Genomic DNA, 25,908 nt, shown 5'->3' with positions numbered 1-25,908 from the left:
TCGCTCCGGAGACAGAGTTGGCTAAAGGCAACGTCCTTTTGTCCGGAGGTGCAAGCAAAGATTGTAGACATGCCTTTTGATGGCGAAAACCTATTCGGAAAGCACATCTACGAGGCGCTGCAGGGTATTAAATCAGACACGGTTACAGCTAGAGCGCTGGGATCCCTTCAGCAAGGACGGTTCCAGTCCTTTCGTAAAAGAGGTGCAAGGGGTCAATTTAATCAGAGGTCTTCTTTTCAGACCAACAGATATCAACCTTATAACCAACAAGGATATAGACCATACAATACAGGCAATCAGTACAGGACCTCCAACTCCTCTTACCAGCAGCAGTCTACTGGCAAGTCCTCCAATAGAGGGAGGAATCAACAGTCTAACAAACGACAATGATTTCAGGCAGGCGCTCCCCACACAGCAGATCCCGGAAAACGACCACTATCTGTCTCAATACTTCAACAACTGGATATCCATAACATCAGACAAATGGGTTTTGGACGTAATAAGCAGAGGCCATACCCTGAAGTTTGTGGAAATGCCACCAGATCACCCCCCGGTGCACAGGCATCACCAACATCGTCAGGAGCTACAAACGGAAGTCCTTTCACTATTGCAGAAGGAGGCTATAGAGGAAGTACCTCAACAACACCGAGGGAAAGGCTTCTATTCGCATTTCTTCCTCATCAAAAAGAAACAATCTCTGAAGTGGAGACAGGTACTGGATTTGAGAGATCTGAATCAATACATAAAGAAAATTCCCTTCCGAATGCTTTCCTTGCAAAAGATCCTTCTAATGTTAAAAGTGAAAGACTACATGGCGTCACTGGATCTCATGGATGCATACTTCCATATCCCAATTCATCGGAAGCACAGGAAGTTTTTAAGGTTCGCTGTGGAGAGTCGTCATTTCCAATTCAAGGTGTTACCTTTTGGCCTCAAATCGGCCCGAGGGTGTTTACCAAATGCATGGCCCCGGTGGCGGCCCACTTAAGGTTGAAGGGGCATTGCATTTACCCATATCTCGACGATAGGCTGGTGACAGGACCATCATTCACAAGAGCCAGAGGGTCCCTTCCTTGCTGCATCCGCCTTTTCCATCGGTTAGGACTAAGAACCAACTTGGAAAAGTCTTCACTGATTCCAGCCCAAGGGATTCAATTCCTAGGGGCATGGATATGCACCAGGGAAACGAAAGCATACCCATCCGAGGAAAGGATGATAAAAATAATAAGCCTTGCAACATCCCTTCAAACAAAAAGGTTCACTTCTGTACGGATGTACAAATCCTTGTTGGGGATGATGTCCTCTTGCATCCCACTGATTCCAAACTGCCGTCTTCATATGAGACCCTTACAGGAACATCTAGACGAGCAGTGGGTTCAGTCCAAAGGAACCTTCGAAGATCGGATTACCATCACTCAACGTATGAAGGTGGCCATGTCATGGCGGAAGGTTCAGAGGAACTTGAATCAGGGTCTCATCTTTGTACCTCAAACTCACGAATATGTGATGACGACAGACGCTTTGTTGCAAGGATGGGGCGCAATCTCCAGGAGCTGGAGATCCAGGGCCACTGGTCAGAGTGGGAAGCACAGCTTCACATAAATCTGTTGGAACTCAAAGCGGTGTTTCTGGGGCTCCAAGCTTTCCTTCCCAGAATACAGAACTCGTCGGTGCTCATTCAGACGGACAGCACCACGACTATGTTTTATCTGCTGAAGCAAGGAGGAACAAGATCCAAACCTCTTTCGGCGCTGGCGCAAAGAATTTGGAAATGGCTGTTAAAACACAACATTTCTATTCGGGTGCAGCCTATACAAGGCATCCTCAACACAAGAGCAGACGTCCTGAGTCGCACGACAAGTGTGCTGCACGAGTGGGAACTGAACGACACTCAGCTTCACAGAGTATTCCAAAGATGGGGCACACCAACGTTCGACTTGTTTGCAACCCGAGACAATTCGAAATGCGATCAGTTTGCGTCCAGGTACCCTCAGCGGGATTCCAAAGGAAATGCATTTCACATGGACTGGACGGGAATGTTCGCTTACGCGTTCCCACCAATTCCTTTAATACCACGAGTGATTCGCAAAATGAGATCGGAACCATGTCATGTCATTCTGATAGCACCAGCTTGGCCGAGGCAGGCATGGTTTTCAGATCTGCTGCAGATGTCGAAAGGCAACAAGGTGCAATTCCCGACATTCCAGAGCCTCATATCAATGAGCAACGGACAAATTCTGCATCCGGACCTACTATCGCTAAAATTATCCGCATGGAACCTCATGAGCTGGAATTTCAAGCCATGAGTATTCCACAAGACTGCCGACAAATACTTTCACAATCCAGAGCTATGTCAACCAACAATACATACACAGCCAAATGGACACGCTTCTGTCACTGGTGTACTAGTCAAAGTCTACATCCATTGACGGTACCCCCAGAAGGTATTCTGCCATACCGGTTGTCGTTATCAAAAGCAGGTCTGTCTCATGCCTCGCTGAAGGTGCATTTGGCGGCGATTTCAAGATTTAGGAGAACACCAGACGAGCCGTCTCTCTGGTCCCACAGGCTGATAAAAGAATTCGTTAAAGGGCTCTTTCGAGCTTTTCCACCCATTCTACGACCGCCAGTACCCTGGCATCTCAATACAGTCTTGACGCAGCTCATGAGGCCACCATTCGAGCCTATACACAAGACAGAATTACAATTCCTCTCTTGGAAGACAGCCCTGCTGCTAGCTCTGACCTCGGCGAGGAGAGTTAGCGAAATACAAGCCTTTTCGGTGGAAGAGCCTTTTCTGCAATTTCGACAGGACAGGGTTATACTACGGACAAATCCTAAGTTTATACCCAAGGTCCCTACTTCTTTTCACTTGAATGAGCCAATTATTTTGCCTACCTTCTTCAACAATCCTTCATCTGAAGCAGAAAGAGCGCTGCATTCTTTGGACATCGCTAGATGTTTAAAATTCTACATCGAACGAACAAGAACATTCCGCAAATCTAAACAGTTATTCATTGCATTTGAAGGTCAGAGGAAAGGGCTACCTCTGTCAAGACTGAGTATCGCCAGATGGATATCATCGGCTATCATTAAGTGTCATGAGAAAGCTGGAAAGCCGCTTCATTCCAGAGTGACTGCTCATTCCACAAGAAAGATGGCGACATCGATAGCCTTATTTGCAGGAGTGTCTCTCCCTGACATCTGCAGAGCAGCGACTTGGAAGAGTGTGCATTCATTTACCAAGCACTACTGTCCTGACACTGCGTGGAAAGAGGACACGGCAGTGGGGCAAGCACACTGTGTGAGGGCAGGGCAGCAATGCTGATTGGCTGACTTTTGGACCAAACAATGAGGAGGTCTGGTTACCAAATACTACAGTCCCTAGGGGCTTTTCTTTGCAGTTTTTCTTCTCTATGATACTGCTTTTGGTCATTCTGTTACCGTGAGACTCCCACCATGACGACAAGGAAGATACAAGCATGTGAATCTATGAAAGATAATACTGGAGAACTATAGTGTACAGGTAAGTAACTCATTCCTTTTTTGCAAAAGACTCCTATAATTTAAATGGGCATATTCCAATAATGTACCTTTTCTCATGAAAAAGCCATTGCATTATTGTCAATGTGACATTTTCTATTTTTCCATTAAAGTAAACCTAGCAACATTCAGGAAATATTCATGTAAAACTCCTTGTACAAAAAGTGTGTTCCTAAACACAGCTTCAACTTCGTAAAAGACTACTATATTTAACATGTACCACTGCTTTGTTATACACTCAACCTACAGCTCGGCTCCGACTGAACGTCACCTTATTGGCCCCCTTCACACTATCACGTGGCACACGGCAGGGTTGCCCCCTCTCCCCTTTACTGTTTATTCTAGCAATGGGCCCACTGATAAGACACTTTCAGGAACAACATTTACACAGGGGAATGCAATTCAACACGGGCCCGCTATTGGTTTCCCTATACGTTATGTTATGTTAATTAAACTTCTATAGCGCACAGCTGCCCCAGCAAAGGGGCGTCCCGGCGCTTTGACCAGCAGAGAAGCCAGCTACCAGCGAAGGTAAAGGGAAGCAAAAACAGTAGCAGGGGCAGTAGCAGAAGTTATATCCTGGATGGAAAAAGGTGCGTCTCGAGCACCCTCCTGAACAACAGAAGGTCATTAAGAGCACGGATATGGACTGGTAATGAGTTCCAGAGTTTTGCCGCTAAATAGCGGAAGGAGCGCCCTCCAGCTCTACAACGTTTAAAACGCGGTACCGTGACTAGGCCTTGTCCTTTAGACCTCAAAGAGCGTGAAGGGACATAGGGGGTCAACAGGTTCTCAAGAATTTTAGGAGTGTCCTGTTTGAGGACTTTAAAGGACAGGCACAGTATCTTGAATTGTATCCTTTGGGCCATTGGGAGCCAGTGCAGCTTCCGGATGGTTTCCTTCGCTGAACAAAACCTAGGTAGGCCAACCAAGGCCCTGGCCCCAGCGTTCTGTATGCGCTGCATCCGGATGATTTCCGCCTGGTTTGCCCCCAGCAGGAGAGAGCTGGCGTAGTCCAGCCGGGACAGTATGGTGGCCTGAATTATAAGTTGCCTGATGGGAGCATCAAAAAATGTCAGGATTGGTCTGATACCACGTAGAATGCCAAAACACGTGGCTGCAACTTTTTTGGTGTGGCCAGAGAAGCTGAGGGAGGGGTCTAACCAGACCCCCAGATTTTTTACCTCAGTCACCGGTATGGGTGTCTTACCCAGGACCGTAGGCCACCACTGATCGCCCCACATATCGCTGTTCTTACCAACGATCAGGACCTCCGTTTTATTGGCATTCAGCTGGAGATAGTTAGCTGTCATCCAGCCTGCCACTGCCGCCAGACCATCCCTGAACCTGGAGGCCTCGTGGTCTGAGTCCCCCGAGAGTGCCACCGCCAGCTGCCTGTCTTCAGCATATGATACCATAACCATGCCCCACTGCTTGGCGACAGCAGCTAGCGGCTGCACATAAAGGTTAAATAGGGTAGGGCTCAATGCCGACCCCTGAGGCACTCCCTGCTCAATAGGATGGACTTGGGATTGGAAAGGAGGAGGGGCTACCCAAAACGATCTTCCAGAGAGGAACGATCTGAACCATTTGAGGGCCAGGCAAGTGATCCCTGCCTCTTCCAGGCGATGAAGCAATACCATGTGCGAGACCGTGTCAAACGCGGCACTGAGATGGAGGAGAACCAGTGCCGCCATTTGACCGGAGTCAAGTCCGGATCGCAGATGTTCCGTCATCGCAAGGAGGGCAGTCTCGGTGCTATGGCCAGCCCGGAACCCATTCTGGGAGATATCCAGAATGTTGTTAGTCTGGAGGTGTTTGGTGAGTATGCTGTTGGCATGTGCTTCGGCCACCTTAGCAGCCCAGGGGAGGAGATAGAACGGCCGGTAATTCTCAGGCTTGCTCGGGTCCAATGTAGGTTTCTAAAGGATCGGGGTTACAGAAGCTTGCTTCCATTTAGTTGGTACTGTACCCGAGGCAAATGAAACATTGATAAGTTGGCGTAAAGGAGGCAGGCACAGCGCGGCAGAGTCTCTAAACTGTGCAGGCCTAAGCGGATCGGCGGGGGAACCAGATTTTACTTTAACCGCTAGTTTGTCGAATTCAACCTCCGACACACCAGGGAGGATGGTAAGATCGGAGTTAGTGCTGGGGCTAGGCATCGACCATACATTCGAGGGACTTGTGCTCAGAAATGAGCGATAGATGGTGCGTACCTTTTCCAAGAAAAAGGCAGCGAGGTCTTCACAGTGCGATTCTGAAGAAACCTCTGATACTAGGACTGTCTTTGCGGTACGATCTTTAAGGATCTTAAAGACCAGCTTGGACGGATTAGAACTATGTTTAATCTCACTGTAGTAGTATGCAGCACGTGCCCTGCAGATGGCTCGATGATAGATTTTTACTGTGGCTAAGTACAGTGTTTTCTTCCCAGAGTCATAGTTTTTTCGCCAGTCTCTCTCCGCCTTTTTACAGGATTTCTTCAAGAGCATCAAGGCGTCATCATACCTTCGGACTAGATTCAAGGGTGCGGCATTTGCTCCAGGTAACTGGAATCAAGGAGTCAAGAGCCCGTGTGATCCAATCACAGAAGAGGTCATAACCAGACTCTACTTCGTTGAATGGACAAGGGGGGTTTTCCCTAAGGAGGCGATGGAAGTCCTCGAGCTTCAGCTTTCTCCAGGGACGTTTAAGAACGACTCTGTCTATATTTTTAAATGGTGGATCCGAGACTGGGAGGGATAGCTCCTCCAGTAGATGATCAGACCATACCACCGGGGTCGGCAACTGGACATTAGCAGTTGCTAAGTTGGTGAATATAGGATCCAGTATATGACCACCCACATGAGTAGGGTTAGTGACCATCTGGTAAAGCTGGAACACCGCTAAGTCGGCGAGCAAGCTGCCGATGGTCGAGGTCTGGGATAGGTCAAAATGAAGGTTTAGATCGCCGAAGATACTAAAGTTAGCTGCTCCCATCGCAAGAGACCGACTGTCTCTGGAAGGGATTTCCTGAATGTGACATCATTCCCTGGGGGTCTGTAGATCAATAGCCCAGAGAAGGTGAAGTGATGGTTTACCGAGATGCGAAAGTGCGCACTTTCACAGCCATCTATCCACACACACGGATAACAGGATTTTACAACTACAGCTATACCCCCTCCCCTGGTGTTTCGATTACTCGTGTAGATAGAGTACTCTGGGGGGAGAGCTAATTGAAGCTCAGCCGTCACCTCATTGTGGAGCTAGGTTTCTGTCATGAAGAAGATATCAGGTGCCTCATCTAGGATGAGGTCATAAACTTCGGCATGATGTTTGACAAATGATCTGACATTAAGTTGTAAGATCTTAAGATACTGTACGGTGTGGACTCAGAGAGTGCATTTATAGAGGTAGGCTGGTCAAGTGAGAAATCCCCGCATGGGCACTTGGACGGGCCACACAGCGGATGGAGGGGAGGCCATTCGCACTGATGGACTTGCTGGCGCACACTCAACAAGACGTCTCTTGTGTAGGTACGTCTATCCAAATTGGTACAGATGATACTATCCTATACGTCCGAGATCCTCAAACAAACTTGGACCCTCTCCTCAGAGAGATCCTCCGATTTGGCACCTTCTCAGGATTGGGGATAAACTGGCATAAATCAGTCATATTTCCCCTCACGGCTAGCACAACCAGATGGGTCCCGGAATTCCCTTTAGACTGGTGCGAGGATTTGGTAAAATACCTAGGGATACATATCCATCTTGACACGGACCAGATTATATGCCGTAATTATGGAGTGGCCACCTCTAAATTGGAAACACAAATTGACTCCTGGCTTAAACTTTCCCTTTCCATGGCAGGACAAGTTGCACTGGTAAAAATGATTGTACTCCCAAAATGTTTATATCTGTTTCACAATATACCAATCCCACTCACTAACAAATTCTTCAATACTCTGAGGTCGCACCTGATTAGATTAGTTTGGGGCGGAAGAACACCCAGAGTAAAATGGCAGGTGATGACACTCCCTTATGACCGAGGAGGGTACGGGGTTCCGGATCTTCAATAATACTTTCTGGACGCACAATGTAGTTTCGCGCAGACATGGTACCATCCCGCGCAAGGATTGCATACCTACGCCCCGAATCTGACTTTGTTCTGCCTAACACACTTGCCACCGTACTGCGCACTGATATCCCTAGAGACCCCAAAGACATACAGCCAGTTTCCACCACTAGCTGGGCATGGCTTAAACTGTGCTGTATCACTCGCACACAAACATTGTATTCCTTCTCCCTTCCGCTTCCTAATGCCACTTTGGTACCTATAACTAGCAGAAAATTGGTACAAAGGACCTGCACTAGATTTAACAAAGCCATGATAGGGGACCTCTATCCGGCTGGCCACGTTTTTGATCCAGAGGATATGTCTATATTTTCAGATGCCACATTCATGGACAGATTTTTTCTGGCCCGTTTACGCTCTGCCCTCCGAGCCTGGCTTCCTGAATAACCACTAGAACCTGCCGCATTTCCCCCCTCACATTGGTGATAGCCAGCAACAAAAGGTTCCATATAATATCCCACTTGTATAGAGCGTGCTCTGACTTGATCCCAGTGGACGGTGAAAGATTGCGTAGTACATGGGAATTGGACTCAGGCAACCCAATCACTGATGTACAATGGGTGGCCTGCTGCAGAGTTACTAGAACAGTGTCCCTCAACAGCAGACATAAACGGATACACTTTAAATGTTTTCGTAGAATTTACATTACACCGGCCCGTATGCACAGAATAGACCCCACCAGACCACACTGCTGCCAGCATTGTCATGCTCCGCAGGTTGACTTCTCACATCTCGCGTGGAATTGCCCGCTAGTCCACACTTTTTGGGTAGCAGTACACAAACTTTTAAGTAAAATGATACAGTTTCCTTTGGTGCCTTTGCCCGAGATAGCTCTCCTGGGATATGTGGTCCAGATTCCCATAAAAGTGCGCAGGTTTGTCGCTATCTCCCTACTCCTAGCCAAAAGAGAGGTCGCAATTTATTGGTGTAGCAAAAGGGCCCCGACGACAACTGGTTGGCTCCAAAGCCTTGCGCCCTGCTCCATGAAGAGCGATCTGAATGCTGGCACTATCCCGCCTTATTCCAGATATATGGGGCCCCTTCCGCGCTTACCTTACGCTAAAGCAGCGAGATTCCCCCTCGCAAGTGGAACAGGGTATTGTACCAACAGGGGTGGGTTAGCGGACTGAGCTGCATCCATACACGCACCTGGACACACTCCACTTATGCATAACAAGTGAGCCCGTAGATAGTTCTGGTATATGTGAGTAGTAGGGGTTTTGGGAGGGAGCTTTTAGGCCGATGCAATATTGGACCCCTTGCTGGAGTTCAAGATATGTCAAATATGATGTTGTCACCACTTGATTGTCCTACCGTGCCTTAATTGACCTATCGTACCGATTGTGTTCAAAATGTACCCCAAGTATACTGCAATTGAACTCTGTGCCCTGCTTTACTTTTCACAAAGTGCTAAATAAAGTTACAAAAATATATATCAAATTTAGGTAAGTAATATTAAAAATATTTAAGTGTAAAATATTGTTTGCAAATATATAGCTATTAAGAAATATGGATTTTTTAATTAATGTTATGTATTTTATTATATATTTTAGATGTATGTGATGTATGTTTTTGTGAAAGCTTTGTTTGTATTTTTAATATATGTGTTAAACTTTAGGTAATTAATAATTTCTTTAATTAGATTTTTGCATTTTTAGTTAGTGGGTTGTGGATTTATAGGGGAATAGGGTGGGAAGTAATTTCATTATATAAAATTAATTGATTATTTTTAGTAGTTATTAAAAAAAGTAATCGAATTTTGCATTTTTTGTTCCATAGCGGGTTGTGGGTTTATAGGGGAATAGAGTGGGAATTAATGTAATTATAATACATGTATTGAATACTTTTTATTTATTATTTGTTTAATTGAGATGTTATAGGGTTAAAAGGGTAAAGTAATTGGTAAAGTAATTTATTATTAATTAATTAATATTTGGTTGTTAATGAATTTTATTTAGTTAATTGGTAATTAATTATGGTAATTCTGTAATACATTTTAGGTGTGTGTTGTGGTGTTTATAGGTGTAAAGGGTGGGAATTGTTTATTTCTAATTGATGAATTAATAAATAGTTGTTAATTAATTAGCAATTATTTATGATAATTGTGCAATTAATTTTAGGTGTGTGTTATGGTGTTTATAGGAGTAAAGGATGGTAAGTATTTTGTGTTTAATTATATATTTGTTAATTAATGTAAATTATTTGATAATTATTTTTGTAATTGTTTATTTTTTGTGTTGTTTTTACTTTTTAAGGGGTCAATGGTGGGTATGTAAATATTAAGTTATTGTTAATAGTGATAGATTTTCTTTTGAAAATAATATTTAATTTTGTTTTATTATTTTACCGTTTAATTTAGGTGTGTGCTGTGGATATTATAGTGTTAAAGCATGTGTACTCAATGAATTTTTTTTATTAATATGCTTTCTTTAATTGATTATCAATTATGTTAATTATGGAAATACATGTAATTAAAAATGTTGAATTGTTTTGTTACTCATGTGGTGGTATAGGGTAGGAAATAAAAAAAATGCATTTATGATTTAAAAAATGTTTTTGTTTGTTATTATTTGCTACTTTAAAATAATTATTGTTTATAAATGTAGTTCCTAATTTATTTTATATATTGTAGATTTTTGTTGTACGTAATTAATATTATAATAGGTGTTGTTTTTATATGTTTAATATATTTAATTTTATATTTTCAAAATATTGTTTCTTTATTTTTATGATTTTTTAAATGTTGTAATATTTTTGTTCTTTTTCAATTGTTTAAGTGTTATTACTAATTTTTGTTTCTCCGCTATCTAACACTTTTCCTAATGTTGCAAACACTGGAGTGGGAATAGTATTTTTTACCTCTCCTCTATCCCGCACTTTCCCTACTGTTGCTCTCATTGGAGTGGAAATAGTAATTGTTACCCCTCCGCTTTTCAACCCTTTCCCAACTGTTACACTCACTGGAGTGGGAATAGTAATTTTTACCCCTCCGCTAGCCAACATGTTTCCTACTGCTGCACTCACTAGAGTTGGAATAGTAAATTTAATTACTCCGCTATCCAACACTTACCCTACGTTTGCACTCACTGCAGAGGGGATAGTAATTTTTACCCCTCCGCTATCCAACACTTTCCCTACTGTTGCACTCTTTGTAGTGGGAATAGTAATTTATGCCCCTCCGCTATCCAGCATTTTCCCTACTGGTACCCTCATTGGAGTGGGAATAGTGATTTTTACCCCTCTGCTATCCAACATTTGCCCTACTGTTGCACTCACAGGAGTTGAAATAGTAAATTTAATTCCTCCGCCATCCAACACTTACCCTACTTTTGCACTCACTGCAGTGGGATTAGTAATTTTTACCCCTCCGCTATCCAACACTTTCCCTACTGTTCCCGAATGTTGCTATCACTCGAGTGGGAATGGTAATTTTTACCCCTCCGCTATCCAACACTTTCCCTACTGTTGTACTTATTGTATTGGGAAATGTAGGTTCTTTTTTTTTTAATAGCTTAATGTTTTATTTATTATAGCATTTTTTTTTTCATTTTTAATTATTGATATGTATGTATATATATATATATATATATATATATATATATATATATATATATATATATATATATATATATATATATATATATATGCAGAAAACTCCTCCATGCCACAATCCAGTTGGACCAACGAAGCGCTACATAGGAGACGGACCACAGGATCGGTTACAGGTATTCTTTATTCAAATACAGCTGGGAGAAGGTGCATAACGCGTTTCGGGCTGTGTAAGCCCTTGCTCACATGCAACAATTGTTTGTAACTTTTGCAATTTTATAGTGCTAGGTGACTGCGCAAACACAGCCCTCTGATCCAGTCATGTGACCATAGACATAGAAAATATATCCATTGTTATGTAACATTACTGTGCAAAATACGCAAAAAAAGAAATAAACTTAACATTTCTTTATAAGCTTATTCTTGGGAATCTTCAATTATTAGGGGATAAATCCTAGAAGATGTTTTTGAAAAAACATTATGTAAACCAAGAATTCTTATTTGTATACCATTGCGTACATCACATATTGTCAAGGAGGACTTATGTGGGAAAGCGCTTTTTTACAGTGAATAGTATAGTGCAAAACAATGCATGTCTAAAGTGCAGAACTGGAAAAAGTGCCATGTGTCGACATTAGAGAATAAAGTGCTACAGTCAAAGATAAAACTACCTGTATAAATATATATGAATAAATAGATTGAATGCAATTAATACCATTAATAGAATATGAACATATTTCAATATGTATTAAAGCATAACCTAAAACATTTCATAATGAACACAGACTTTATCATAAATAACTGTTTAAAACACCCTGTGGCTAAGAACAATATTAAAAAGTGAATAGGAAATTTGAAAAAAAACAGGATATTTAATATATTTACACATGTTGAAAAATGCAGAAGGACTGAGAATAAATCCCATCTGGCTAACAGGGAACCTGACTAACCAGAAGGGAAAATCAAGAACAATTCTGTCAACACTGAAGCAAGTGTGGGATATATCAATACATACTTAGGTCCCCAGGAAACAGGAAACCTGACTACCTGGGGTAGATGTAATGTGCTTCAAAGAAATTTATCCAGGATATTACAAATTATGTAAGAGTTGCCATCATTTTATAGGAACGTGTGTAGATCCTTAGTGTTGTTAAGCACATTAGGCCATTTGCTATCATATTCAAGGATCATACTAGATTCCAATTGCCGTAGTTTTAGTTCTCTATGACCTCCCCTTCGTGATTTCGGGACTGCTGCCACTACGTAATATTTCAAGCAGTTAATATCTTTATTATGCTTGAGCTCGAAGTGGCGGGCCACAGGGTAGGTGGGGTCGCTGTGTAAAATAGCTCTTAAATGTTGCAAAATCCTGACGTGCACCTGTTGTTTAGTGCTTCCGATGTAATTGAGGCCACAGGTGCACGTCAGGACATATACAGCGAATTCCGACTTGCAGGTGTGATTACCTACTATTGGAATTTCTTCAGAGCTAAAGGGAGTACAGTAATGAGTTTTGTTAACTCCAAACTTACAGGCACGACAGCTGGAGCATTTGCGAAATCCTGCTGCCGGAGCCAGCCAATTGGGTTTCTGCTTTAATTCAGGACTAGGTTGGTCAAGAATTGTTCCCATATTGCGAGCTCTACGAAAGGTGACAGTAGGTTTAGATGGCAAAATAGCTCCTAATATATTGTCAGTAAGGACAATTGGCCAGTTTTTATTAATGATCCTTCTGATGGTCTTTTCTTGATCACTAAAAGCTGTGATGAACCTTGGACATGTATTTGTATTGGCTGGCTGTTCTGCGTCTCTAGAGTTAGTGTGGTTTAATGGGTCAGGAAAGAGACTCTGCCGGGATCTCATATTAGCTTTAGCCAAAGCCTGGTCGAATACAGTATGTGAGTATCCTCTGTCTTTTAATCGGTCTCACAGTTCTATGACACATTTATCTAGTTCATCTGCAGAACTACAGATTCTTTTGAGGCGCAGAATTTCACCAAAAGGAATACTATTAATAGTGTGCTTGGGGTGAAGGCTGGAGGCATGAAGAGTAGTGTTTCCTGCGGTGGGTTTTCTAAACAGTGTGGTTTGGAGTCTATTGGAATCATCAATATAAATTTTAACATCTAGGAACTCAACCTGTGATGCACTAATATGCGAAGTAAATCTTAAATTCAGGGAGTTATTGTTGATTTCTCTAATAAAAGAGACCGCTTCTGCTGCATCTCCTTGCCACACAATGAAAATATCATCAATATACCTCAAGTATTTGATAACTTTCTCCTTCATCCATGTTTTGTGTGCAATATTCAGGACCTGCTCCTCCCACCAGCCTACGTGCAAGCACGCATAGCTGGGGGAGAAGCAGGCCCCCATTGCTACACCCCTCAACTGTCTCCAAACATCTTTGCCAAACGTAAAATAGTTATTGTTCAGGCACCATTCCATTAGACTTAAAATCACTTTGTTATGCTCATAATATTCAATCGATCTCTGACTCAAGAAGTGACTTTACAGCATTTAAACCATCAGTATGCGCTATACTGGTGTAAAGAGATTCGACATCCAAAGTTATTAAAAGCATGTCCTCTTGCCACTCAATTGCATCTATTTTCTGTAAGAAGTCACTTGTATCACGAACATAACTCGGCAAATTATTTACATGATCTTGTAAGAAAAAGTCAATGTACTGTCCGACATGCTCTCCTACACTCTTGATGGCAGAAATTATTGGTCTGCCAGGTATAGGCGAAATGTTCTTATGTATTTTTGGAATCAGGTAGAATACTGGTAACATAGGGAACTCATTGTGCATGAATTTGAATTAATCTCCTATATATATATATATATAATAGATATGTTATTTTATATAATTTAAAAGTTTAAAAATCAAATAAAAACAATAATTAATAAGGTATGTTTAAGTAAATATATATACAATTTAATGTGTATATATATTTTTTAAATACGTTTATTTGTTCTATTTAGTTAAAATGTATATTAAATGTAATTTAGTTTGTTATTTATATTTAGTATATATTATTTTATTTTATATATATTTTTAAATCAATATTTTTTACATCTATATTTTTTACCTCAATATATGATTAGATATTTTTGCATTTACCTGTTAAGGAATTGGAGTCGATATTTTTGTAGTCAATATTTTTTTTTATATTTAGAACATCGATATTTGTAACATCAACCCTCTGGTGGGCACCTAGAACAAGTGATGGACCTTCAAGCAAAGAAGCAGGTTAAAAATGACAAGGACAGCAACACATTTTAGGGATTAAGGCAAAATAAAGCCTGCACCACCATTAAATGTCACAGAAAATAAATGTATACAGAAGGTGCTAGTACCCAGGAACGCAATCCCTACACAAACCAAGGAGGGAACTAGGAGATCCTAGTTCCCTTAACAAATTTCACAAAAAATGGTCTGCACCCTTTAATGATCTAGTACATATGTCACATCTTACAAATAAAGATCTTATTAGAATAAAGCTATTTCAGTATTGTCAGTTTTCCCAAGAAATAGTAAACGGAGGCTTCCTCAATATAGCCTTATAGCCCGCCGTAGAGGGCTATACCGGCTATTAAAGGCCCTCTCCAGCGTTAAAGGCCCGAGCCGAAGGCGAGGGCCTTTAACAAGGGAGAGGGACTTTAATAGCGGTATAGCCCATCTACGAAGGGCTATAAGGCTATTAGAACATTCTGTCACTAGAGGACAGAATGTTCTAACAAAAAAAACAAAGCCTTTTGGAAGCGTGAGGGGATTGGAATCTCCTCAGGCTCCCTGAAGCCTTTGTTCACAGCCAGAGCTGTGAACAAAGAAACATTGGAATGTTGGAAGTCCAGGCTTATACCAGCCATTATAAGCACAGAGCACTCCATTGTTTTCAATGGAGCTCCCAACATTCCAATGTTCTAATTCTTGTTCAATTCTTTATTTAATTTTCTTGATTAAAAAGCAGATAGCCAACGCGTTTCGTCCGTTACCGGACTTCTTCAGGGCTATAAAGAATATTAAAAAAGACATACATAAAACACTTATTTACAAATATGTACAGACATAATTTACATATAACGTATTTACAAAAGAAAAAAACAGATTTTACAAATTCACATATCCATTGTCAAGAGTTTTTTAGCAGATTTGCTTCTATTCAGAATGCTTGGGAAAACAAAAACAAAAGCAGGGCACAGTTTTTATTAATATGTCTCTTAGATAGATAAGAGTTCAAAATCACATTATTATGGTTTGCAAAATACAATAACATTTATACACAGTCATATACTAAACCTCAAACTACAAATTTCTTGAGGATAACATTTGTTAATCTATACCTGATTAAACTTCATGAGCATCATGGAAATGGTTCCTTCCTTCTTGGAAACTGTTATTCAATCTGAAGGAGCAATAGTCCCCATTATTAAATGTACTGAAGTCTAAATAGATATAAACACCTCCATATCAACCTTTACAGTTGTAACTAGAAAGCGAATTCATCAGCGGATGCATGATCAACACAAGATAATGTTTCTTTAATCTAATCTTATATTCCCATATAGATAGCAGTTTTCCTCTATTGAATATTATTTAAGAGCCACACATTGGCACAAAATTCCATAAGCAGTCTAGTGATTTTTATGATTACCATATTTCACTAGTTATCATGACAAACCATTACGATATACTCACAATTTTGGGTTTATTTGTTGTTAAGCTTCTTGAGAAAAGCACGCTAAATTCACCTTTATTATATGTTTATTTTCCAGCCAAGTGTAAAATCTAAAAAGTAAACCCTTAGTGTAAGTTTAGGCACCTATTAAAGTCGTTTCAAATACCAAATCTATTTTATACAAAGATTTGTCAGTGTAGACTGCCTTTCTGGACTGTCAAGTATGACTGTTGGGCACTGAGACACATAATTTTCTCATTTTAACCTTGGACAAAACCATTCTCCCATATACATATTTGTGATTTACCCCTGCTGTATACCATGGAGGCTTACGGTAAAACTAGTTTTGTGAGCACAATTCAATTTTGAAGCTCACATCAGAGTACGGGCATTACTGGCGGCCATTTTTAAAGAGATCAGAAACATACCGCAATGCCTTGTAGACATAGTATTGCTGTTATTATTAGCAGTCTACAACCTGCAATATGAATTCGTTCTAAAATTACAATAACATTACAGTCACCACAAAGCTCACGGTAGTCTAAGACTACAAATATGTAATGAAAGCTAATCAGTATACGACTCGCAGCAGCAATCTTAGCGGCCATCTTAAGGAAATCAATCATTTTCCGCAATGTCCCGCAAGAAGTAATGTCACTGGTAACTTCAATATCTTTCAAGTATATTGACCACCCAAAAAGTATATTTTAAAACATTATTAAATTGCAATGGCAAGGTACACCCCCATAGTACTACTCTAACCCCATGCAAGCGCCTCACTTACCGCAATAAGTATGCATCAAAGTCACCGTGTGATCATCTGGTTTACCAGACTCCAAAGACTCCGAGTTTTTATACGTTTCGCGTGACTAATTAATGAACCAATTAAAGAATAATTGGTTAAAGTTCCCGCCGATTGAAAGCAACAAAGGTCGCGATGTGATGACGCCTACGTGCATTGCTAATACCGGAGCCATTTTGAAATATGCAAAAAAGACCAATAAAAAAGATACCGCTTATCAACAACAATGTGTTTTCATAACTGAATACGGCATATACAGCAGCCATGTGTACAACATACTAAGAAAAAATTGGCGTCTATTACGATCTGATACAGTTCCTAAGGATATTGTGTCCAAACGCCCGAGGGTTGTTTATAAAAAAGGCACAACAATAAAAAATCTTCTTTGCCCAAGCTAAATAAAACCAGTAATTACACCTAGAAGCACTTGGCTACCTGAAAAACCTTTGGGTTTTTACATATGTGGCAATTGCTCAATTTGCAAATTTGGGGTTAATAAGACCGTGCACTTTAAGTACAATGGACCTACAAACTACTCGATTACAGGCTTTATTAATTGCAATACTACTTATGCAGTTTTGTGATTATTTGGCACTGTCAAATGATCTATGTGGGCAGTAGCATTAGTACGTTGAAAACAAGGATACAAAAACATGTCAAAAGCATCAAGAATTGTGATGCACGTAGTCCGGTGGCACAACACATTTTTGAATGTCATCCAGAACATACAGCTAGATTCATGAAGCCAAATTGCGATCGCAATAGCTGCAAAAATGCAATTGCGATCGCAATTTGATGAAAAGGAATTCAAGACAGTGTAAAACCAAGATTTGCGAATTCGCAAAAAAAAAATCGCAGAATCCTGGAAGAAGCCCATTAGCGAATCTGAATTTGCGAGAAACCATGGATTCTGCGAATAAAACTGTGAAATCGCACATAAATCGCAATCACTATTCATGTAAAATCGCAGATTGCGAAAAACCCGAAAATCGAAGTTTGCGAGGCGCAATTTAAGGAGAACCCAAACCAGGTGGTAACCAGTAAGGAAAATAATTTTTTTTTTTAAAGAAACGTTTTCTAAGTAGCAACAGGTGCAGGCCTGACCAAACACACTTAAGGAGATGCAGCTGCAGCATCAGGACTCTCACAATGCCAGGACTCCACATGGTGGTCAGGCGGCGAAGGCTACAGCGAGCAGCACGGAACAGACGTAGGATCCAGGAGCGGATATTCCGCCAGCGGGTCACCCTTCTGGGCCAAACCAGGGAGCAAATATACACTAAGTACCGCCTGAATGGGCCAATGATCATCAAGCTAATCCAGGACCTAGACCCCCTGATGCAGCACCCAACAAGGAGGACCAATGCCGTGCCCACACATGTCCAGGTATTGTGCAGCCTGCACCTTCTGGCCTCCGGAAGCTTCCAGGGGATAGTCGCAGTTGCAGGGGGGATATCCCAGCCCACCATGTCCCGCTGCCTAAGGAGTTTCCTGGATGCAATGCTGACCCGGCTACACCACTACATCACATTCCCCACCAGCCAACAGGACTTGGATGAGACCAAGCATCAATTTTACAATATTGCACAATTTCCCCATGTGATAGGATGCATTGACTGTACCCACATCCACATCTGCCCACCAGCACAAACGGAATACATGTACCGCAACCGCAAGTCCTACCACTCCCTCAACATCCAGATGGTGTGCAATGCTAAGACATACATCACGGACATAGTGGCACAGTACCCGGGGAGCACACATGACTCCTTCATATTCCGGCACAGCGACATCCGTACACGACTGGCCAGGGGAGACTTTGGCGAAGGACACCTACTAAGTAAGTACACATGCCCCACAATGTTACACTGTGATGATGTAGCTGCGCAGCACAGGCACTCACCCTCTGCTCCTCTCATTCAGGTGACAGTGGCTACGCTCTCCGTGAGTACCTCCTCAACCCTGCAACACCACAGTAACGGCGTTACAATGCAGCACACATACGCACAAGAAATTGCATTGAGAGGACATTTGGCCTTCTGAAGAGCAGATTCCGCATACTTCACAAGACTGGTGGGGCCATCAAATACGAGCCTGAGGTCTGCTGCCGCATTGTGGCCGTGGGTGCAATACTACACAACATTGCTACCAAGCGCCGGATACCTGTAGAGATATCTGGCAGTGAGTCAGAAGGGGACCACCGCCCACCTGCACATGCGCATCATGCACGCGGGGAAAATCCCGCCGAAGGACACAGACGGCGCAACCAAATCACAATGAACTGTTTCTAGTGCACCCACTCCCCTCACCCAACACTTCACTCATGCATGACAATGTAAATAATGACATGAGTCTGATGTACTATTAGTGAATAAATATTATTGTTGGTTGCACAATAATATGGCATTATTTCAAACAGTAACATATGAGGAGTATTGCGTCATACTACTCAAGATTTTGTAGTGGGCATGCTTATGTCAGCAGCATGTCCCCGTCCTATGAGCATTAACGTCATTGGCGCCCCGGCGCAAAGCTCCCAGTCGCCTCTCGAGCTCTTTTTCCGGCTGAGCAGGTGATGCCGCAGTGGGCCTGCTGCTGCGGCGTGGAACACTAACCTGTGACGAAGACAGGCTGCTGTGACTAGATGTCCCCTCACTTGTGTCATCCCCTCCTGCATGGCCAGTTGGCTGCAGAGCCTGAACAGCAGTGGTTACCTGCTCGAGTGCCCGTGCCACGTCCTGACAGCATTGGACCATCTGGAGTTGCACGGCCAATGATTTACGGGACAGCTGGGACGTTGCGTTGCCAATCACATAATTGGAGCGCGTGTACGCCAAGAGGCGTGTGAGGAGCTGGCGGTGGCGGCGGCGGGTGAGGTTTCGCTGGCTAACCATTGCGGCAGTGTTTGCCTCCATAGCTGTGGTCATTCTGTCCATCCGGTCGGACAGATGGGCTACATTCCTGCCTGTGTTGTGCAGCTGCAGGTGTATAGCTGCAAGGTGTTGTGCCTGTAATTGGTGTATGCGCAGCATGCGGCGCTCTATTGAGAGCCCTGGAACAAGCACAGTCATCCCCCTCCTGCCGGTGCGTGGTGTACTTTGGCGCCGCTGCCTGACCTGCCTGCTGGGCTGGGTGGGCACAGTAGGTGTGCGTTGTGTCGGTGGTCTTGCAGCTGCTGGTGTTGACGATGCCACTGGCATGGGTCTCACAGCTGACGATAGTGGTGCGCCTGTTGTAGCTGGCGTTGCAGGTAGTGGTACGCCTGCTGGCACTGGTGCTTTGCCAGATGGAGCTGGTTGTGTGGATGTATCTTCCTCACCCTCAGGATCCTCATGTGTTTCATCAATTTGCAGCCCTTCACTGTCGCTGCTGGTGTTATCAGCGCCACCTGTGATGGAAAGTGGATGTTGATTAATTACATGTATCTTTCACATGGAAGGTTGCTACATGCATGCTTGCTACAATTCCCTGACTGGCTGTTGCATTGACTAAGTTAGGACATGTCTGGCTGTATGGGAGTTTTTGTATATTGTGGTCAGACTACATGTCCCACAATGCTATAGGGATATTCTGGTGTGCATGGGCTGCATGACTGGGATTTCTTATGGGTAGCTATAGGGTCATGGCCATTGTTAGGGGACAGGGTCGCAGTCGCATGGCACTTACCTTGGCTGTCTTGGGTGGGTCGGGAGGAGTCCAGCCGGGTTACCCCCACGCATGCCTCAGGTTGCAATGTGTCCTCTACACGATCCTCCAATGGGGTGTTGGGAAGGACTGTAGGCTCTCCCCCTCCTGTTGCTAGGCGCTCACCCAGCCTCTCGGCCGCCCTCTCCTTGGCACGACCTCGGAGGTCGTACCACCTCTTTTTGAGATCGTCAATTGATCTCTGTGTCCAACAGAGTTCACTTTTGCGCGGATGCGCAACCACAGTCGCCGTTTCTCGGCCTCTGGCACCCTCCTGGAGTCCTTACCAAACAGTCTATCATGGTCTTTACAGACTCCATCAATGAGATGTTCCAGCTCCTGTTCGGAGAATTTAATTTTGCGCTTTCTCCCTGTGTCACTGGGCCCTGCTACTTCCTGTGGCATTGCTGCAGTCTGCAGTATCCAAATACAATAACTGGAGGTGGTTGGAGTGGAGCTCTGAGCAGTGCTGCTTCCAATTCTGCCTCAGTATTCAGAATGAGGGAGGGAACTGCCTGCTTCCTGGTTGTGATGACATCACAGTGCTCGAAAAGCGACTTCCCGTTTTTGCGCTCTCGCTAATAGCAAGATCGCAATTTGCGATCTCGCTAATAGCGAGATCGCAATTTCAACACGGGATTTGACCGATTTTGCGATTTTTCAGCGATTTCAGAATAATCGCTATCGGCTTTTGCGGCCGAATGCGAATCGCTATATTTTCTCGCACATTTACATGAATCCCATTCTGCGAATTCTAAATTGCGATTCGGTATTAATCGCAATTTAAAATTCACAGAATATGGTTTTCATGAATCTGGCAGATAGTGACATCAGGTTTCATGCTATAAATCACGTTGAACTGAATCCTAGGGGTGGTGATAGGACGGTGCATCTAAGACAAAGAGAATCACGCTGGATATGTAGACTTAGATCAGTAAATCAGGGACTTAATGTGTTTAACGAGTTTCATCATTTTCTCTAGCTCCCTCTGTAGATCATATTGTGACCTGATAGCAGAGTATATATAATGTGAGTTATTTTGGGGTAATCATTGTATTAACTGTAAAAAGATGTATATTGTTGTCTTTCAAAAAAGAGACCCATCTCAAGCTGATGAAAAACTATGACTGATATGTTCTCTCATACACCTCTTTCCACTGTTTATTGTACTACTTCGCTATGAACTGCCCATTCAAAGATGGCGAAGAAATGAGAAATTAAAGAGGATGTTAGTCACATAGGACTGGCGGGTTCTTGTACTTGTGGGATGATGTATGATCTCCCTATTATTTAGTTGCACAATCAGTTTCCACTTGGTAACTTTACGGGGATCACAATTTATCTAATTTTGAATATTTGACACTCGCTTACTTAGCCTACAGTAAGCGATGTAAAATTCATTAAGTAGTCTGCAGTAACGATAGAAATCACTGTTGAAATCCATGTGATCTTTTGACTCTAAAATCTTTGTTTAGTATACTCAACTGATCCTCAAGGCTAGTCTCTGGACACTTTAAAATGGCACAGATGTTAGGAAATGCACGTAAATGTAGTCGTAATGTGATCAGTGGTGCTTCTCGATCGGAGGGATCTTTTGATGTATGTTTCTCTTATTTGACCAGTTACAACATTAGATTTTATTGGGTCATTTTAAAAACCTACAATCTACCGGATTATAAATATTTGACAGACACATATCGCTTTTTCAGCCAGTGGCACGAAATTCATTAAAAGGTTCGCAGTAATGATAGAAGAGATCACTGTTAAAATCTGTGTGATTTCTTGTCTCCAGACTTGTGTTTGGTATCTTTATTCGACAATTGAAATGAATTTTTGCATATTTCAAAATGACGCCGGTATTAGCAATGCACGTAGGTGTCATCACATCGCGACCTTTGTTGCTTTCAATCGGCTTGAACTTTAACCAATTATTCTTTAACTGGTTCATTAATCAGTCACGCGAAACGTATAAAAACTTGGAGTCTTTGGAGTCTGGTAAACCAGATGACCACACTGTGACTTTGATACATACTTATTGCGGTAAGTAAAGGCGCTTGCATGGGGTTAGAGTAGTACTATGGGGGTGTACCTTGCCATTGTAATTTAATAATGTTTTAAAATATACTTTTGGGTGGTCAATAAACTTGAAAGATATTGAAGTTACCAGTGACATTACTACTTGCGGGACATCGCGGAAAACGATTGATTTCTTTAAGATGGCCGCTAACATTGCTGCTGTGAGTCGTATACTGATTAGCTTTCATTACATATGTGTAGTCTTAGACTACCGTGAGCTTTGTGGTGACTGCAATGTTATTGTAATTTTAGAACAAATTTATATTGCAGGTTGTAGACTGCTAATAATAACAGCAATAATATGTTTCTGATTTCTTTAAAAATGGCCGCCAGTAATGCCCTTACTCTGATGTGAGCTTCAAAATTGACTTGTGCTCACGAAACTAGTTTTACCGTAAGCATCCATGGTATATAGCAGGGGTAAATCACAAATATGTATATGGGAGAATGGTTTTGTCTGAGGTTAAAATGAGAAAATTATGTGTCTCATTGCCCAACAGTCATACTTGACAGTCCAGAAAGGCAGTCTACACTGACAAAACTTTGTATAAAATAGATTTGGTATTTGAAACAACTTTAATAGGTGCCTAAACTTACACTATGTGTTTACTTTTTAGATTTTACACTTGGCTGGAAAATAAACATATAATAAAGGTGAATTTATCGTGCTTTTCTCAAGAAGCTTATCAACAAATAAACCCAAAATTGTGAGTATATTGTAATGGTTTGCCATGATAACTAGTGAAATATGGTGATCATAAAAATCACTAGACTGCTTATGGAATTTTGTGCCAATGTGTGGCTCTTAAATAATATTCAATAGAGGAAAACTGCTATCTATATGGGAATATAAGATTAGATTAAAGAAACATTATCTCGTGTTGATCATGCATCCGCCGATGAAATTGTTGATTAAATAATGAACTATGACACAGTAACTTTAGAGTGTTTAACAAATTGCTCTTAGGGAATAGCACCGTTAAGACTGACTGTAGATACTGAAGCTTTGTGCCACGAGAGTTTTTAACTTCAAATGTTGTTTGACTAGACCGGAGATGTAGTATTAGAGATTACATGAATATGGTTATGTAATTAACTGTTGTGAGACCACATAATTCGCTTCTAGTCACAACTGTAAAGGTTGATATGGAGGTGTTTATATCTATTTAGACTTCAGTACATTTAATAATGGGGACTGTTGCTCCTACAGATTGAATAACAGTCTCCAAGAAGGAAGGGACCATTTCCATGATGCTCATGAAGTTTAATCAGGTATAGATTAACAAATGTTATCCTCAAGACATTTGTAGTTTGAGGTTTAGTATATGACTGTGTATAAATTTTATTGTATTTTGCAAACCATTAAAATGTGATTTTGAACTCTTATCTATCTAAGAGACATATTATTAAAAACTGTGCCATGCTTTTGTTTTTGTTTTCCCAAAAATTCTGAATAGAAGCAAATCTGCTAAAAAAAATTGACAATGGATATTTGAATTTGTCAAATCTGTTTTTTTCTTTTGTAAATACGTGATATGTAAATTATGTCTGTACATATTTGTAAATAAGTGTTTTATGTAAGTCTATTTTTATATTCTTTATAGCCCTGAAGAAGTCCGGTAACGGACAAAACGCGTTGGCTATCTGCTTTTTCATGAAGAAAATTAAATAAAGAATTGAACAAGAATTGAGGAAGCCTCCGTTTACTATTTCTTGGGAAAACTGACAATACTGAAATACCTTTATTCTAATAAGATCTTTATTTGTAAGATGTGACATATGTACTAAATCATTAAAGGGTGCAGACCATTTTTTGTGAAATTTGTTAAGGTAACCAAGATCTCCCAGTTCCCTCTTTGGTTCGTATAGGGATTGTGTTCCTAGGTACTAGCACCTTCTGTATAAATTTATTTTGTGTGACATTTAATGGTGGTGCAGGCTTTCTTTTGCCTTAATCCCTACAATTTGTTGCTGTATTTTGTGGGCTGCATGCACACTTTTAAAATCATTTCACTTCTAGATTACTGAGGAAACTTAAAGTTTGAGATCTATAATGAATTTTGAGGATAATAGAGAGGAACTCCTTGGTGATCTCTTTAATACAGAAAACGTACGACCCGTCCACCGGTTCCACCAGTAAAAACGGATGGACTAAAAGGGAACTTTGTGCGTCTTGAAAGATTACGTAAAAAAGAACTCGCCAAATGGTGGGAGGAGGCAACATTGAGAAAGTATTTAGAAAACAAACGAATCCCTAGAGGATTACGTATCCTCATTTTCCCTAATTTTGAGGATCTGGAACCTAATCTCTTGGCAGAGTGGGATGAAGGCCTTCATATGGCCTCTTACAAAATGATGGACATCCTAATACGCAATGCGGAGAGAAGGGGAAAGAAGATTAGAGAAGAAATCTTGGCCCTAGAAAAGGAAATTGATGAGATAAACTTACCAGACATAAAATTGAAGAATTATTAAATCCTAAAAGAGGAGCTAGCCTCTTAACAGTTGTATCTGAAAGGGAAAAAGCAACAAAAAATTGAAAGGGATCAGAATGATTATGAAAGAGGTCGCATATTTACGTTCACGCGTAAATACGATGACATCATGGCAAAAAACACCACAGTCCCTGCATCTGAGACTGGGGCGCCCAGTACATTATCTAGCAGTACCTCTGTTTCTTCTGTAACCTCTATAGATAGTGATCCTGGTGAGGGTACAAGTACAACCACCCCTGTCCTTAATCAAGCTTCTGATTTATTACGGGAGGTTCAACATTACCGTTTGGGAAACAAGAAAAAGGCAATAGGCGAAGAACCAGGCGGGGTGGCAAGAAATACAAGGTCAGTCACAAGAGCAAAGCTCGTAAACAACAAGTGATACCAGATTTTGAGCATGTGAACCACAATGTGGACAGTGTAGAAACTGATGTTGAACATAATGATGTTAGTGTGATCAATCTTTCATCCAGACAATTTAATGCACAGGAGATTGCTATCCTATGTAAGGGTTTGAACTATTGGATAACAAACAAACAAGCAATTGACAATGTCCATTTGGATTTATTTAGCTTTATACGAAAATTTAAATAGTAATTTGTTTTTGCTGAACAACCTAATGTTTCTTTACCTGTCTCGAAAACAAAATGTGTTTCTAATTTTATGATATCAGATATTGATACCTCTCACCTAATTGCTACATTGGATGATCAGGGAGAGATAGGTGACTTAGTTGAATTTGCTCGAAGCCTTGAAATCTGTGAGGACACAACTATTGACAGCGGTCTGAGAGACAGATGCAAATTCATACCACCAGGCAGTACCTATTCTGCTATTGACGAATTTGCTTTGAAGGTGACTCAGGACCTTTACAAATTAGAGGATAGTCACCACACTAACACTAAATGTAAGCATCTATATAACATCAGTAAAACTGAACGTCTCTTTCTATACTCCATAC

General features: G+C 41.6%; 1 long non-coding RNA gene across 1 annotated transcript in view; it reads left to right on the top strand.

Moving 5' to 3' along the window:
- LOC144826572 (uncharacterized) overlaps positions 1 to 24,191 on the top strand; it is a 203,999-nt gene extending 179,808 nt beyond the window's left edge. The window contains exons 2-4 of the long non-coding RNA XR_013609858.1: positions 23,070 to 23,159; positions 23,663 to 23,724; positions 24,057 to 24,191. This is a non-coding gene — a long non-coding RNA (uncharacterized LOC144826572). The remainder of the gene's footprint in view (positions 1 to 23,069; positions 23,160 to 23,662; positions 23,725 to 24,056) is intronic.
- The last annotated feature ends 1,717 nt before the right edge of the window (positions 24,192 to 25,908 follow it).

The sequence above is a fragment of the Lissotriton helveticus genome, chromosome 3_2, assembly GCF_964261635.1.
Source record: "Lissotriton helveticus chromosome 3_2, aLisHel1.1, whole genome shotgun sequence".
NCBI lineage: Eukaryota > Metazoa > Chordata > Amphibia > Caudata > Salamandridae > Lissotriton > Lissotriton helveticus.
The sequence above is the reverse complement of the archived record's forward strand: the minus strand, read 5'-3'. Positions and strand labels throughout refer to the sequence as shown.